The 18,432-nt window shown below is 38.1% G+C and overlaps 1 pseudogene; it reads right to left on the bottom strand.

The window, feature by feature from the left end:
* LOC131827929 (tissue alpha-L-fucosidase-like) overlaps positions 1 to 10,995 on the bottom strand; it is a 78,338-nt pseudogene extending 67,343 nt beyond the window's left edge.
* Positions 10,996 to 18,432: the final 7,437 nt, after the last annotated feature.

Here is an 18,432-nt window from a genome sequence, read left to right as displayed (position 1 = left end):
AATCATCTGAATCAAGGTCCAGTTTTCTAGAAGGAGAACAAGCAGAAATTGTCTTTCCAGGAATGTTAACTTAAGTAGAAAGGGTGACTACTGGAAATGTTCTGTACTATAAAGCATACATTTTAGTTAAAACTTGATGTTTCCTATTTACAGGTTAAGATATTAAAGAATATCCCTTGTTATCATTATACAATTACAGTACTGTGGTTATTATGATCATTTTATAATTCAGGAAAGTTTGATACAAAAGGGTGACTTGTTCATGGATTGATACCAATGAGTATGAAATTTCAGATTACGGCCACTGGCATTTTAAAGGATGTTCTTGCCACATTTAGGACTGATGCAAGGTGACCATTTCTCTTTTACAATATCAATTATATGGCACTTTCTTAAAACTTTGGCTTCAGGCCGTCATGGACTATTTTGGAAGGAAATGTGTAGCACATGCTATATTAGGTCAGCCCTTCCCATTTGGGGCAAGAAAAAACTTATTTAATATGAACGTGAGCTTTTTATGTACGTAAAATGGTTAAGAGAATTATGTCACGTAATGGAACAGTGCACTTAAAGATTTATACACTTCAAATGAAATGCATTAGACACGTTCATATGCCTAAATGCACAAAAAGAATTTAAATATGACAATTAATTTATCACCTGTTGACAAATAACATTTTATACTTAATGTTAGAAGGAAAGTATTTTTCATGAAGTGGCTAGTTCTAATAAACATGCCAAAAGCACCTGTAAATAAAAGGCGACAATGTTAGTCAGCACCTTATAAACTCTCCGAATTCAATCTACTCTAAGTGTTGTGAGTGCTCAAGAGAAGAGTAATAAGAACATGATGACAGAAGGAAGAGCTACAGCTAATGTAAGGGGGAGATGTTCCAGGTCCTAAGACAAAGGCATGCATGGTTTGGCTCGCCTGTTTTGTTTTCCTGAAGCTGCAATTAATTTTCAAGAGGAAGACACAAAGGATATATTTAAGTGTTCTTAGGTAAAGACCTGAAACTCCTCTGCTTTCTCACAGGCCAGAATGAAGGGTTTGTTTATTGGAAGCATTTTCCTTTTCAGAGAAAGCTTATGTTTTCACTATTTGGTATAACTTCAAAACAATCTATATATTTGAAAGCACAGATTACTGCTAGCTTTTAGCTAGTGGGAGTCTAATAAATCTAATGAATAAATCAATAAAATTGATTCCCCAGACTATTTTTCTTTTTAAAACAAATATTAATGATTCTCTATATCATATTATGATCATTACATGACCAAACGTACAATGAATGAATATCACTGTGAAATGGAGTTCCCAAAAAAGGGGAGGGGGACGAATGATTATCTGAATGTCAGCAGACTAACTATTCTTCAACATGAAGTTCATTATGTTTTCTTTTAAAGTTATTCAGAAAAAAACGATCTTTTCCTTCTTCATCACCATGACGCTAAAGAGGAGAAAGTCAGGTTTCCTCTGAGTAACTTTTTCCTCTTCAGCTTCACAGTACTGATTTAAAAAACAGACGTTTCTTGGTCATATAATGTTTGGCAGAATTTACCTGGATTTTTTAAAACAAAAATTTCCGTTACCCAGCCTCCTTTATAAGACAAGGATAATTAATGTTTCATGGCAATGAACCTAAAGTGGAATAAGATTCTTACAAAACATTAAGTCAGGAATAGAGTACGGTAGGTATCATTTTAGAGCTAAGCACATTGTAGCATAATTTGAAAATTGAGTATTTATACATAATAATATTATTTTTCAGAACAACTGGTACATCAAGCATGCAGGTAAAAGAACTTGAGCTCTTTAGCAAAATGGTCATATTTACATGTGGGCATATCTGGCAAATCTGACAGACTTGATTTAGGAATCTGGTTCTGCCTCTTATTAGTCATGTGACCTTGATTATGTGATTGCCTCGGTTTCCTCATCTGTAAAATAGGATTACATTAGTACCTCTTCTATAGGATTGTCATGAGGGCATTATCAGGTCATTTAGCACAAAGAAGGGCATAAGATACACACTCCAAGAGAATTACTGATATATTATATTTGGTTTATTACTGTGGAAAAATGAGAAAACAGCTAATCATGTGTGTAGTCAGGGAGAAGCTGAGCAACAATGTTCTCAGATGGATTCAACACAAGGAAGGTCGCTCTGAATTAAATACTCCATGAAAAAGAAGAAAGAAAGAGAGAGCACGAGAGAGGCAGGGAGAGGAGAAAGGAGGGAGAAAACCAGGAGGGAAAGGAAACTCCCTGACCTCAACCTTAAAATAAGTACAAAACAACGGTTACTCCGAGCAAAAAGACAGATTTCCCTCTTCACACAGGACTAAAGAAAGCGACATTCCATATAAACAAGTGGTTTGTGATGAGTTAAAAAGAAAAGAAAAGAAAAGGCCCAATCCCAAATTCATCCAGAGCTGCCAAAGTCCCTGCAGCATCTGGGAGAAGAGCATGTGGGGAGCAAAGGGGGACAGGTGAGGGCTGTGGATTCAGGCCCAAAGCATCACTCACAGAAGACACAACTGTAGAGAGACCTTTTCCCACTGGCTTCGGGCTGTTAAGTGCGCAGAAATGGAAGAACCACTGTCACTGTAGCTTTTCACTAGCTTGTTTATTTACCCATCAAGAACCATAAGGACCTTTACTGCATAAAATGCCACGTGTGGTGGTAATTGACATCAAACGATCCATGTCTACCAACAAATAAAAGACTAAAGTAATAAACATAGAGAGATGAGTGTTTAATGACCTTCAACAAATTTTTATTGTAAGATCCATAACAGTTAACTATATACACTGACATCTCTGCCTGGAGCAGTCTCCGTTTTCAAAGTCAGAGCGAAGAGGCCCCAGTCCTGCCTTGCTACAGTGGCTCATGAAAACTGGCTTGAATGTGTCAGCCCAGAATGGATTTGCCAAAATTGCCAGGCCCCTGAGACTTCCACCATGTCCATAAAATTAAAATTTTCCACCTTGAGTACTACCTCTCCACTTGACCTCCACCTCCTACAAATTCCTTTAACTTTTTCCAGAGCTGGATAAAATGCTGAAGTCATCCAATACTTTTCAACTATTTCTTCCCAAAATCAAGACATCCAGAGGAAGCATAATAAATACCATCATTCAAGATGCTCTTGGATTTCCATAATCCCCAACCACTGCCTTTAACTTAGTCCTAAGAACATCTGGCGATAACCTGAACTAAATGGCCATTTTGTCGGTGTTAAGTGACAAACTCAGAAGGTTTCCTTGTATAAAGATTTTTGGTTATAAAGGGAGCATAAATAAAAACAGGAGAAAGAGATCATGGTTCCTCTGCTCAACACCAGAGGCTATGAAATCACCACAGCACCAAACTAGAAAGACAGTGAAATTACGTTGATTTCCTTTTAAGCCCATTGCTTAGTATTCTTTAGGTGTTGGATGACTGCACTGAGGTCCATGATCTCTGGGCCAGGGTTCAATTTCATAACTGGAGTCATGACTCTTTACACAGGGACAGGGATGCAGCTTCAAGAAGTCATTCAGAACCTTAGATTCATGGGAATCCAAAGGAAGGAGGCTGTTCTTCTGCCTCTCATCATGATCAAGAGCCAATCTCAGCCCCAAACAGACCAAATATACTCACACCGAGTCTCCCAATAAGTGGGGGCTCTGAGGGAAGAGGTTACTTCTCCCCCTCCTTTGGTGTCACCCTGTAGTAAGTATGCAATAAATGTTCACTAAACTCAAATCGGTGATAAGTATTTGGGAAAGTAAATACAAAAATGGTGATAGTTTTTATTTTCTTTACAGTTTTCAAAATATTAATTAGATTAATAATTAATAATATTAATAATTAATTAATAATTAATGATTTTTAAAAACAAAGGATTTGTTTTATAAAAAGGATTTCAGAGGTTATGAATTCACTTGACAATGAGAGTGAGGACTAGTAGAGGAGCATCGGTTTCGAAGAAAAGACAAAAGCATCTTTATATCTCAAAATCTCTGGTATCACTTTTATAATAATGTAGGCTTTGGGCTTATACAAGACCCAATTTCTTGTGGTTCACAAGCTTCTGTAATTCAAGGAAAGATCTCTCTAGAAGTTGGATAAAACTTAAACAGAAGCTCAGCATCATGGATATTCATTCTTTGCCTGCCCAGAACAAAATGCTTCTCTAGGAAATGCTCCTAATATGTGTTTCAAAAAGTAGTGACTCTATTCTAAAAGATCGTAACCTCCCACTTAACATTGATCTTGGACCAGCCACCCAACCAACCCTAGGCCAGTCATCAAGAAGACTTCAGCCATTCTGACTGGCTTGGGGGATGTCACTTACCCCAAACAGGTTAATCAGAGCGCTCTCAGGGCTCTTTTTCTCCTGAGATAAGATAACAAGTTTCAAAGTCTCTTTGCCTCTCTGGCAGTGAGATTAAAAATGGAAGTCTCATAGTTGCTGGTTAACATGTCCAAATCATGTAAAGATGCTGCTGTTCAGTAAAAGAGGCTGATACTGACTTGTAGCAAGAACCAGAGCAGAACCAGGAAGAGAGATGGAAGGTGCTGGTGGCATCCCAGCCTCTGGTTCCAGTTGTTTCCCTCCCTGTAATTGATTACATTATATTCCAACTGTACAGATATAATAGACATAAACTCAAGAGCATAGATAATAGCAAAAGTAGTAAAATAATCAAGAAGAGGTAAGTTTGTGTATTTGTTAGCTTTGTTCTTAGTAAAATTCATTAAACTATAAGTATATATAATTTAATTTTTAGTGATGGCTCTGTTTATCAATCAGCTCACAAAATTCTGACAATTTAGGCACTGGGTCTGGTACATGATGGACAGTATAAGCGCACACCTGGAGCATGGTACCCTTACTCATTTGAGTGGGTTTTTTCCTACTAAAGTTTTAAGTTTCTATATAGTTACATCTATCAAAATTTTGTGGTTTCAGCCTTTGGCATTATATTAAAAAGCTCTCCTATCAGAAAATTATAAAAATATTCACATTTTACTCCAGCACTTTCATCTTTCCACAACAGAATAAAGTATGAAATAAAAAAACCCAAAATTAGCCTGTCATAATACCTTTTATTTGAATAAACTATCCTTCTGTTCCACGTTTACAATATACCTCAGGCTGATGATTACTTGGATCTGTTCTGCAGTCACTCTTCTGGCCCACTGATTTATCTCTATTTTTTATGGCCAGTAAATTACACTAAATAGTGAATCTTTAAAATACATTTTATTTCCTTTAGAACATCTCTCCCATTACTCTTATAAATTTTTTCTGGGTTATTTTTGTGTATTATTATTTCCAATGAATTACACAATCATTTCTGTTGGGTTTCCAAAAAAATCCCATTAGGATTTTTATTGCATTTGCATTAAATCTTTTACTTTTTCACAATATTGAATGCTTCCAAGAACATGACATTTTTAATCTATATTTATATACTTATATTTCTATTTACTCTAGTCTTTTATTTCTTAGAGTTAATTTATATATATATGTTCATTTAAGTCTTGTACTTCTCTTACAATTTCTATAAATTTTCTATTTTGTTGCTACTATTAATGGAATTTCTCATTTTATTCAATCTGAAATTTTTAGTTAAAAACACAAAAGGTCAATTTAAAAAGCTATTGTTTTGTTTGTTTACTTAAAACTGTCCACTTTTCTGGGTTTCTTTCTAATAGTCTTTTTAAAATTCTAATAATCTTTTATTTGATTCTTATCTGCAAATAAAAATGTTTTTACTTTATCTCCAATATTTATACCTCTTATTTCCTTGCCTTGTCTGATTGCATTGGCTGGGACTGCCAAACAATATTGCATGTTATTGGTAAAAGTAGACATCCTTGTCTTATTCTTTTTACACAAATTCTTCTAGCTTTTGTCTTCACTTTTTATCATTTTAAAAGTAGTATCACTAAATCCCATATAACAAAAAGATTTTATTAAGATTAAATATTGATTTTTACCAAGCACTTTTCTGCCTTATGAGATTTATGTGAGGGTTCCCTTTATTTCATTAACAAGTTTTCTAATATTAACCTATCCTTGTATTCCTGAAGCACTGTTTACCCTTACATCACTCTTTCAATATTGAATTTAACTGTAGCATAATGACCTTCACAGAAGGTCAAAAGTATTGACTGACAATACAAAAAGTATTGACTGACCGATTAATTGACTGGAAAAGGAAAAAAGAAGTCACTGATACTCTCTGTCATTAAGAATTGAAATTGCCATGATTATGTTGTCCTCCTTAGAATAATGAGGAAACAAGGACTCAAAATACTAAGCTCAGGAGCAATGGATGCCAAAGATGAAATTCTTCTGGGTCTCAATTCCTGGGAGAAGGTTCTAACCAGCTTCTAAGATTTTTATGTTCCTTGACCTGACAAATGTTGAAATGCACTGGATTGGTTAACATGTGAAGAGCAGACCTTCTATGGGACCCCTTGGGAGATATCACTGTATCCGAGAAAGTTTAACTGGAATACAATCGATACTAAAAATTTCTTATGGCACAGATAGTATCTACCAAGATGCTCTCTTTTGCACTGCATCCATGGTGAATGGTTTCTCTGCTGCTTCTATGCCTCTAGTCACAGAATCTGAGCTCAGAAGGGTGACCACAATTTCCTCTCTCAAACCCCTTATTTCTGGACAGAACTGAGTCCAGTCCAAATGACCTAATATTTAAAATCTGTAAAGAAAGATGGGCGCTTTGTCCCATAAGACAATTTCCAATTTTTTACAATCCTGCTGGTCAAGAAACTCTTTTCACATCTAGCCTCGATTCCTCATACTCTCTCTCTCTTGTAATCAGTGTTTTAAAATTGCTCTTGTCTTTGCAGAAATGTCTGTTCATGTCCTCTGCCCATTTCTTGATTGGATTATTTGTTCTTTGGGTGTTGAGTTTGCTAAGTTCTTTATAGATTCTGGACACTAGTCCTTTATCTGATATGTCGTTTGCAAATATCTTCTCCCATTCTGTCAGTTGTCTTTTGATTTTGTTAACTGTTTCCTTTGCTGTGCAAAAGCTTTTGATCTTGATGAAATCCCAGTAGTTCATTTTTTCCCTTGCTTCCCTTGCCTTTTGCGTTGTTCCTAGGAAGATGTTGCTGCGGCAGAGGTCGAAGAGGTTGCTGCCCGTGTTCTCCTCAAGGATTTTGATGGATTCCTTTCGTACATTGAGGTCCTTCATCCATTTTGAGTCTATTTTTGTGTGTGGTGTAAGGGAATGGTCCAATTTCATTTTTCTGCATGTGGCTGTCCAATTTTCCCAGCACCATTTATTGAAAAGGCTGTCTTTTTTCCATTGGACATTCTTTCCTGCTTTGTCGAAGATTAGTTGACCATAGATTTGAGGGTCTATTTCTGGGCTCTCTATTCTGTTCCATTGATCTATGTGTCTGTTTTTGTGCCAGAACCATGCTGTCTTGATGATGACAGCTTTGTAATAGAGCCTGAAGTCCGGAATTGTGATGCCACCAACGTTGGCTTTCTTTTTCAATATCCCTTTGGCTATTCGAGGTCTTTTCTGGTTCCATATAAATTTTAGCATTATTTGTTCCATTTCTTTGAAAAAGATGGATGGTACATCCAGATGGCGAACAGACACATGAAAAAGTGCTCCATATCACTCGGCATCAGGGAAATACAAATCAAAACCACAATGAGATATCACCTCACACCAGTCAGAATGGCTAAAATCAACAAGTCAGGAAATGACAGATGCTGGCGAGGATGCGGAGAAAGGGGAACCCTCCTACACTGTTGGTGGGAATGCAAGCTGGTGCAGCCACTCTGGAAAACAGCATGGAGGTTCCTCAAAATGTTGAAAATAGAACTGCCCTATGACCCAGCAATTGCACTATTGGGTATTTACCCTAAAGATACAAATGTAGTGATCCAAAGGGGCACATGCACCCTAATGTTTATAGCAGCAATGTCCACAATAGCCAAACTATGGAAAGAACCTAGATGCCCATCAACAGATGAATGGATCAAGAAGATGTGGTATATATACACAATGGAATACTATGCAGCCATCAAAAGAAATGAAATCTTGCCATTTGCAACAACATGGATGGAACTAGAGCGTATCATGCTTAGCGAAATAAGTCAAGCAGAGAAAGACAACTATCATATGATCTCCCTGATATGAGGAAGTGGTGATACAACATGGAGGCTTAAGTGGGTAGAAGAAGAATAAATGAAACAAGATGGGATTGGGAGGGAGACAAACCATAAGTGACTCTTAATCTCACAAAACAAACTGAGGGTTGCCGGGGGGGAGGGGGTTTGGGAGAAGGGTGTGGGATTATGGACATTGGGGAGGGTATGTGATTTGGTGAGTGCTGTGAAGTGTGTAAACCTGGTGATTCACAGACCTGTACCCCTGGGGATAAAAATATATGTTTATAAAAAATAAAAAATTTAAAAAAAAAAAATAAAATTGCTCTTGTCAAAATTCTCCCCAAACAGTTCTTGCTCTTCTATGTAATCTCCCTCACTACTAATGAAACTAACCAAGAAATGACTATACAAAATCCAAGTCCCCCAGCTTTCATTCACTCAGCAAGGCTTTACTGAGCACCCACTATGTACCAAGTACCAAAGAGAGTAAGGAGGGAAAAATAAGGAAATCTTTAGAATAAAGATGGATCAGACCTGGTTCCTGACCCTGAGAAGTTTGTGGTTTACCTGAGAGGCAAACACTAGAAACATAAAATTATTCCCTAAGGGTACTTTCCATAGATTGTGACTTCAAAATGAGAATCTCCCATATGGGAGAATGTTACCTGCAAACACACAATACAAAGCATTTCACGTGATTTGATGTTTATATAGATTATTTTCCAAGAAAATAAAAGTGATTTATTTATGTTCCCTCAATATTTACACATCCCCTCAACTGCCAAGGGCCCTGCTTCCCTTCACACACACATAGGGCTTTTATTGACTTCAAAGGGAGCTTGGTGCATACAGGAGAGACCCACAGAGGCTGAAATGGACACACACTGCTATTAATCTCAGCACACTTCTCTGAGCTGGGGAGGCAGGAAGTTCTGTTGCAGGCCTTTAAAGACAAAGGAATTAAGACACAAAGATTAAACAACTTTCTCAGAACCAAAATGGTTCCTGGGAGTTTAACATGGTGGTGAAATGTTTCAGCTCTGAAGTCAGACTGCTGGGATTTGAATCCTGACCCCAAACCTTATTACCAGCACAACCTCAAGCAATGAACTTAACCTCTCTGTGGTTTCTTCATTGACAAGACAGGGATACAAACAATCCCTACCATATAAGGTTGTTTTGGAGATTAAATGATCAACACATGCAAAGTATTAGGATATCATTCATCACATATTAATCATTTATATGTATCTATAAATATTGTTCTGGCACCAATATTGCAAATTAGCTCCCAGTCATCTGCATAAGTATTAGATTTCAATCACAGACAACTCAGTAATTGAAACCTTAAAGACAGAAGTCACCCCTAAGCCATCTCATTAAATTAGAAATAAAAGCTAAACTAGCTCAGTAAACCTCAAACAAGGCCTCCCTTCCCCCTCCTTCCCATAATCTCTTTCTTTACTTTGTCCTGATATTCAAAACCAAAAATTTCTTTTAGCTGAAATTGCACATTTCCATTGCTGTGTTTCTTCTTCTTTTTATGACAAGATCACAAAGATGACATAGGGCCTGCGAAGGTTCATTTTGCTCCGGAAGATTACCGGGCTATTTCCAAAGAGACGCTGCATACAAGTCTTGAGGAAGGAAAGAACATCTCATTCTTATGGCCAAGCTGTAAAAATCTTTTAGACTTAAATCAAATCGTCAGGTCATTCTTCAATTTCGTTAGTTTCATCTGGGATATGTTATTATCTGGTCATGATTACCAGCTACACTTCAAAAACATCTATACTCAAAACAAAACCGGGTATTAAAAACCTTGGTCTGTAAAATCTTGCTCCACATCCCAAACAGGCAAGTAGTAGAAATCTGTATTATGAATTTATTTCAATATAATAGAAGTAAATATCATGTAAAATCCCCCAAATATACCATCTTCTCATCCCCACCACTACCCCCTAGATTCACCTCTATTAACTGGAAGCAGTGCTCATAGCCTTAAGCAAAATTCAGAATTCGGCCTTTTTTGAACCATTTGTCTTGCCCTTTTACCTGGTTACAGATGGGTACTACTGGCCCCTGCCAGACTGAGCTCAGCTGGTGTTGAGCTGAGGCCCTTGTTCGAGAGCCATTAGCATCAGACTGACTGAATTCAGGAGAATTGCCCAAGTCACACAGACCGTTTAGGCATTAAATTTGTGTGTGTGCTCCCTTAGAAACATTAAATTGTATTATACAGGACCACTACTGCATAAAATGACACATACTTGATAATGTTCTAGGCATCAATGCTATTAAGTTAAGAACATAGAAATGATATTATTTATCTTATTAATTTGCTCCAATGTAGAAGGGGCCTTTGAAATACCTGCTCTGACCTCACTGAGCACCCTTGTCTAGGAGCAGCCTGCCTCACCCTCCAACGTACACCCTCAGCAGCCATGTTTATACGTTATCAATTCCCTTCGAAGCCAGGGAGGACACTGGCCCAACATGGGCCAATCATAATTTCCCTCCTGAGAATTTGACTCAGTCTGGACTGGAGAAGACATGAAGTCCCCTTTCCGGTCTCTCCTTCACAGGTTTGCAAATAGCATAGTGGGGACTGGAAAACCCAGTCTGGGGGACTGCACTGTCAGCAGAACCCGGAACATCAGCTTGTTGAAAGAATCACCAGTCTTCCTGCAGGAAACCATGGTCTGTGACTAGAGACCTGGCGATGTCACAGGAAGGTGGCCCTTACGTCAGCCACACAGGAGGCTGCTGAAAACAGGCCAGAGTGTGGGAGGGGAGGAGGATGCAGCCGGTCACCTGAGCGGATGACGTCATCGCGTCAGCCCTGCAGTCCGGGAGGTTGCTCCTTCACCTCCCTGGCTCCTTCTCTGGCGCCACCTTCTGTGCCGCCTGAGTATCAGCGTCTCACACGCTCTCCAAACATGTATTTAGTCATAGAAAGTGGGGAGTTCATCCTTTTAAGGGATTACCTCTAAATATTTTAAAATATCACTCTTTTAAAGGGTATTTACATTTTCATAGGCATTACTACTGCTCCAATAGTAGTAACAATAATAGTAATACTATTACTAATACTCCTCTAGTGTAGTAATGATAATGCCAGCAATTTGAAGATTTCTAAGCTGCTATAGGTTCAGCCTTCCTCCACAGGCTCTGCTACTCCCCTCAAATGCTCTCTCCTACACGGACATCAGCCCTCCCCCAAGCACAGACTCCAAATCCCTCACCTTGGATTACCTCCTTTGTTGACTTTATTCAAATGTCTCTGAATCCATCACCCCGGGAGACTGACAGATGGGATACTGGATAGGGAATCATTGCCTGGGAATAGAAGCTATGGGGAAGAGACAGAGAAGGTAGAGTCAGAATAAGACCAAAGACTGATTTCTGGGGAAGGCATATGTAAGGGATGGTGATAAGAGAAGAAGAGTCAGAGAGAAAGAGGAAGAACCAAGAGAAATATCAGGGAAGCCAAGGTGGAAAGACAGCTTTTAAGAATAGGGGATGGGCTGTAGTGTGAATGGCAGAGAAGAGATACAGCAGGCAGAGAATGGCCGTTGGCAGAAGGCCAGCAACTGAGAGACATCACAGCCCCTTACGCATCTTCAGGCAGGCACGGGATGACGTGGAGAGCGCTGGTGGGCAGGAGTGGTCAGAACCAGCCAGGGAGGAGGCAGACCCCAACAGTGACGGGAGGCCAGAGACTAACTGGCTGAAATTAGTCCAAAAAGTCCCCAAATTGAAGCGGCCAAACTGAGAAAAGTAAAGTCAGTATTATGTAGAAAATACTCAAAAGACTATATTCATCCATGTCACTGTGCTCATACTACCACTGGAGAATTCTAGTATCAGGCACTTTACACTGCCTCAGAGGAGTGCCACTGAGCCTAATGATGACAATAATATTACCAGCATTTTGAGCAGCAGAAAGCCAGTTACCTGGAATCTCTAGTTAACCAGATTTTATGACTTTATGCACCTACCCTCCACTTCTACAACAGGGAAGAAATTGTCCAAAAACAACAACAACAACAACCCCACACACAGTTTAGAGATCTAGTCAACAAAGAAATATAGGATCTATACAGACCCGACTCAACCCTGATACCTTTTCTAGCCATACTAAGAACGGATGTTTGGGATACTAACCCTGAAATAAAAGATTCAACCACTGAAGAAATATTTACGCTAATGGACCTTATTTGACCAAAACTTTATACTTGGAAAAGTTCTATTCTATTTTATCTTAACCTTATTAAGCTTAATCAAAACAAATGGAGTAACCTTGGGTAACAGGTAGTCTCACAGCAAGTTTACTGTGGCAATATTACTTTGGAACTTCTGTGAGTTGCGGAAATAAAAAATAAAATAACTTATGGAGAAACTAGCCTTATATAGTCTGAGAAAAGACTTCTTGAAATATTTCATTCCTTTATGTAACAATTTTTAAATTGTAGAGATACAAAATGAAAAACAAAAGTAATGAGTTTGGGATGCTTTCTTATATTCCCCTAGACTCAAAAACAACACATTTAAACGGGGTTTAAAGTCTCTAACTTAGATGAAGGGGTCCTACTGAAAAGTTTGTACCCCTTGACTATTTCACTGCATACATCATTGGTGCTCTATCTGAGGGATGTGGAAGAAGGTATTAAACCAGTAAATGGAGAAACCAAAATGATAATTCATTTCTCATGATTTCCTTTCTTTTTTATTCTACTTTACAATATTGTTTTTTCATGCATAGTCTCTAGGAACTAATAATAGACTCTTCTACCAGGAAAACTAAGATGTGTTACTCTAATACATCATATGCTAATCAATGAACGTTTGCATATATCAAGACTGACCCAAATGTTTTTGTACCTAATTAGGAATTAGCTATTTAGCTAGAATGCACAGTGCCTTTTCTGTTCTCTCTCTCTCTCTCCCTCACTCTCCTCTCCCTTTCCTTCTTTCTCTCTCTCTCTCTCTCTCTCTCTCTCTCACACACACACACACACACACACACGCACACATACACTCACACCCTAACCAGCTGTTCTGACTAGGGCACCTTTGGAAGGTTGTTGGGCTGTTGACTGCTGTTGACTGTTGACTGTTGACAGACAGATCCCTCTGGGTGCCCAGTGACAGTTGACTCATTCTCCTTTTCCACTGGCCAAGCCATGTTGTCAGAGGAAAGATGGCCAACTATGAGAAAAAAAATTGCTCCAGGAAGGGGCATACGTGCAAAAGGGCAGCTGTTTCCCTTCTCTCTCAGGACATCCAGGTGCCATTACTAAATTTCCTGTATCCAGGGCCCTGGAAAAGTTCACTGACCTCGGGCAGGGGTTGCGGGGGACGGGGAACACTTTTTCCTTTCAAACCGTCTTTCTTTACTCATTGTAACCAGAGGATCACCACTCACTATGTTGTCTTATAAATTATTCCTGTAAGATTTATAGCCATTTCTATGCTTCAAGTCAAACATTCTTTTAAGGCGAAACAGAGTAATTTACTGGATTTGTGTCTCTAAACAATCTTATAAATAGTTGCTCTCTAGTTCAAGGTGAATAACAGTCGGTGGCAGGCTAGCATCAAAGAATACTGATTGCAATTCAATTTTATTACCTTTGAGGATTCACCCTGAGGATAGGGCAGCCTGGCCAAAAATCTATAGGCTGATCATTGTGGGTCTGTATTGGAAAATCCTTTCCAAGTAAACACCTCCTCTAAGGGTTTTTGCCTCCTCTCTTCATTGATGACCGTGTATATTTTTTTCTTTCCCAGAGACACCAAGATGACAGTGTTGCTAATCATACCTGCACTTATGGCTCAGACAGGCAGTGCAAGTTCTTTCCAGCCTGCTTGCACATAAAGTCTGATCTCTAGGTTGTGCCTGCAAATGCTGTTTTAGACCCTGACACACCCGTAAACACCCTCTATCCTTGACACCATTGCGAATGGCAATGAACACAATTTAATGCCATTACAGCTTCTCATTCTTGGTAATTTCAGCTGCTACGTAAAAGCTTACATGAGATATTGGCAAGATTTTCAGGAAACTAGATACTCCGTCTGGGCAAACAGAACTCTCATGGTTCTAGAAATACACCCATTAGCCTATGATCTTTGATTTGACAGGCAGCTTGATAATACACTGATACCATTTTCTGCCTATTGACCTACCAAAAGACACATAAACCTCTTAATTTCTCCAGAAATATATGTGCCATTGGGTCTAGCCACCCCTGGAAACCTTTGGTAAGATAGTGGGATAATGTGAAGAATTCTGGAATATAAAACTCAATTGTGCCAGTGATTTAGCTTAAGGGAACACAACAGAGGTCAACTAAGCTCGCATCTGTTTTTTTCTCTTTTGTGTCCTTAAAACCAAGAGATCAGTTAGCCAGAGTAAAAATTTAAGTTTTTGTCGAAGGTCCCTCTCTCTCCTCTCTCTTTTCAAGTCTGAATCACTTCAGACTTCAGCACATCTCCAGGGTCCAACTCTGAATTCAGTAAACAAGATTTTGCCAAGTGTGCATGTGTGCTGCCTTAGCAACTAGATGCTGAGGGAAAATGAAGGGTGAGAAACAGGAAATGAAGTGCAAATGGAACTGTAATGTCTGTTATTGGTGATCTCTGTGAGAGAGGAACTAAGTCATTACTGTGGGGTACAAAGGATTTGTGTTAATGTAACGAGTAGGTAAACTTTATTAAAACTACCTTTCAGCTTCCAAAGAATGTTACTGCATTAAGGCTAGCTACCTTAATGTTCATCCTGTTATATTGCTGGTTGCTATGGCAATATCCTCCTAGGTATTTGTAAGGTCACAAAAGGAAGAGCTAACCCTCTTACTCCTGGAATAACTAATGTGGTTCTGTTACTTGCTTGATGTAAATGGTCTCAAGTGACAGCCAACTGTACATATAGTCAATTACAACTGCTCAAAGGAAATGATTTGTTGTAACAGCCGCTGTTCAACCTCTGTGACATCAATGTTTCTATGGAAACAGTTGCCTATTGCACTGCTTTGAATTGAGTATTGATCAAACTAGGGCCAACACTATTTCAGAGACTTGCTACTTTACTGTGTGGCAATTTACGATAGGAACTCATAACATCACTGTATATTTCAAGCCCCAAGGAACCAATTTAGCAGACAGTTACAGTAGAATATTAACAGAGGTCAATAATGGAAGTCTGATTATAGTCCTAGGACAATTATTCAATGCTTTTGTTGTCTGCCCTTCCAACATTCTAGCAGCTATTATAGTTTTCAAATAATAATATTCATGCCTGAAGAAAGTGCTATATTCATTCATCTTCTATTTTAAACTTTATTTTTCATTGTTATGTTATCTATCAATAAAACTATTCTGCTATATTAACCAAGCTGTGACCCCTCAGAAGTAAATAACTATTGATCAAGGAGTAAAGATCTACTGGTGCACAACACTGTTTTCCATTAATGATCTTATTGGCCCAGCTGATAAGATGGTTGTCTCTAAACAACTGAAGATACAAAAGCAAAAAATAACATAGGTCTGATTTCCATAAAAAAAAATAGTTAGGATTTAATCCCCCGTCATTGTTAAAGGATGGATTCTCCAGCCTCAGTTGAAGGAGTAGTGAAAATAAGGACACTGCTATGCAGAATCCTTCTGTAAGCCTTTGATTCTAGGTAATATTTCTATTGTCCACAGATGTTTTATTCAATCTTCTCTAGAAACAACCTTCACTATGGTATCATCCAACCCTGTCCTTTTACAGATGAGGAAACAAGGAGACATGGCCTCTCTGATGTCTTTCATAAAATAAGTGTTCTCCTTACAAATATATATGTGAAAAATGTCGAACTGTGTTGAAAAAGATCACGAGTTACCCATCTGTCACTCATCTGAACAAAAATACATGCCAATGATCCCTACTCTTAGACTGATTTGTTAAGAACTTAAGTTAACCAATTCTATAAAATTATTTACTTCTAGCCCTCCTCATTCGGAGACAGAATTCAAGGCAGACAGTCAGCCAGTTTACTGCAGTGACATTGACCACAGCACAGGCACTAGAAATTAATTTTTGCAGCTGAAGTTATAAAACTTCAGAAAGCACTTGGATAACATGGCTCCATGCCAAAGAAGGGTAGGTGTCTATGAATGAAATCTGTTTCAATACATAGATAGTAGCACTAACTTTTTATTGCCATAATTGAAAAATTATGGCTTGGGGAATGATTCTTGTCAGGTAATAACAAACTCATCACCTGCTTGAAAGAAGCTCCTCCTCATATAAGGAAAAAGGATATTCTCCAAGCTTAGCTATTGATTTTTTTAAAATCCTAACTAGATAGCTTAGAAATAAAAATTAGTGTAAAGTATCAGTCCAGGTAACGTCTAAAACAGTATTTGAATCAGTCTGGATCCCGTTATATTTCTTTTTCAATCAGCTAAGTCTTTAAGTTAGTCTTCTGGAAGACAATCATTGTCTTTTAGGAAATGAGCTTTCCTTGTTCATAGACCAAGTACTTACTGAGCACCTACTGAATGCCAAATACTGGTCTGCACAACGGGAAGAGCTGAGTAAGGTTAGCTCTCAGCAGTAGGTGGTAAGGATCATTTGCCATGTGGAACAGGGAGTTCAGGAAAGAAGTGGTCTCTAGTTCCATAATCTATGTTCTCCCTTTGTCTCTTTTAGCGATTTTTGTTTATATATTTATATGCTGTTTTGCTATAGAAAGGATTTAAAATAGACCTTCAGTTTGATTCTGAGCTTCCTACCAACCTATATAAAAAAGGAAACATAATCAGTCACATGATTCCATGTCTGGGAAATTAAAAGAAAACAAAGCTAAACAAAGAGCAGACGTGCAAAAGAGGCCCAATGACTCCTGGTAAAGAGACCAGAGAGAATTCTCCCTTGGGTCCTTAGAAACCAGACCTTGACGATGGGGTAAGGAATATCTTCCTCAACACAATGGCTGCAAAGACACGACTGTGTTTTGTAAGGCTAAATAAGCTGTAAGGCTTTTCATACAAATTCTGTGACCACACCGAAGTGCCATTTAATAAACACAATTCTGCCAGACACCCAAACAAGGCCTTCCCTGGCATACTGCTTTCTATCAACATATAGGTACTGAGGAGCCATTAAAAAAAAACTATTAGTAAATTATCCATACAATACCTAACTTAGAATAATGTACCTTCCTACTTGACCCTGGAGATTACTCAGGTGCCAAGATTTACACCTACATTAATAGATGTGTTGGTATATTCTGAAATCCATTTATCTCTATCTGTGCGTGTGTGTGTGTGTGTGTGTGTAATTTGTACTCTGTAAGTGAGATAACATGGAAGAACGTTCATGAGAATGTTAATTCTGGCTTTAGTGTATGAATCTCCAACTTTCTGGGCCTGGGCCATTCCTAGCTTACGCAAACTAGGTCATCTGTGTTAAAGAGAAAGAGGAAGAAGGTTACACAATGACCTTCTTTGTCTCTTGTTACAGTTTTCTTACTTAAAGACTATTTTTTCTAACATAAGTATAGCAAGTCACTTTTTTTAGTTTTTGTTTGCATAGATTATCTTTTTCCATCCCTTCACTTTGAGCCTATGTGTGTCCAAAAGCTGAACTGAATCTCTTGTAGGCAGCATATAGTCGAGTCTGGTGCCTTTTTTTACATTTCAGCCATTCTATGCCTTTTTATTGGGGGAGTTTATTTATTTCCATTTAAGGTAATTATTGACAGGTAAGATAGTGCCAATTTTTTGTTTTCCTATTCTTTTATATTTCCTTTGTTTCTTTCTTCCTCTCTTGCTAGTTCCCTTTGTAAACTGATGATTTTCTATAGTCGAATGCTCTGATTCCCTGCTCTTTATGTTTTGTCCATCTACAATAGGTTTTTGTTTCCTAGTTACCAAGAGGCTTACAGAAAACATTTTATAGTTAAAACAGCCTATTTTAAGCTGATGACAACTTAATTCCAATCACATACAAAACTCTACTCTTTTATACCCCGCAACATGGTATATTTTTGGTATTATAATGTACATTTTTTATATTTTGTGTCTACTAACAATTATTGAGCTACTGTTTTTAATAATTTTGTCATTTAACCTTTATACTAAAGTTAAGTTATTAGCTCACTACTGTGTTCCAGTACTAACATAACATACAGGGTGACATTTATTACATTGTTACCCTTACCAGCATGTTTTATATTTAAATATATGTTCATGTTACTAGTTCGCATCCCCTCATTTCTG

This window comes from Mustela lutreola, chromosome 3, assembly GCF_030435805.1.
Source record: "Mustela lutreola isolate mMusLut2 chromosome 3, mMusLut2.pri, whole genome shotgun sequence".
Classification (NCBI taxonomy): domain Eukaryota; kingdom Metazoa; phylum Chordata; class Mammalia; order Carnivora; family Mustelidae; genus Mustela; species Mustela lutreola.
Note: the sequence above shows the minus strand (reverse complement) of the source record. Positions and strands in the feature narration are given on the sequence as shown.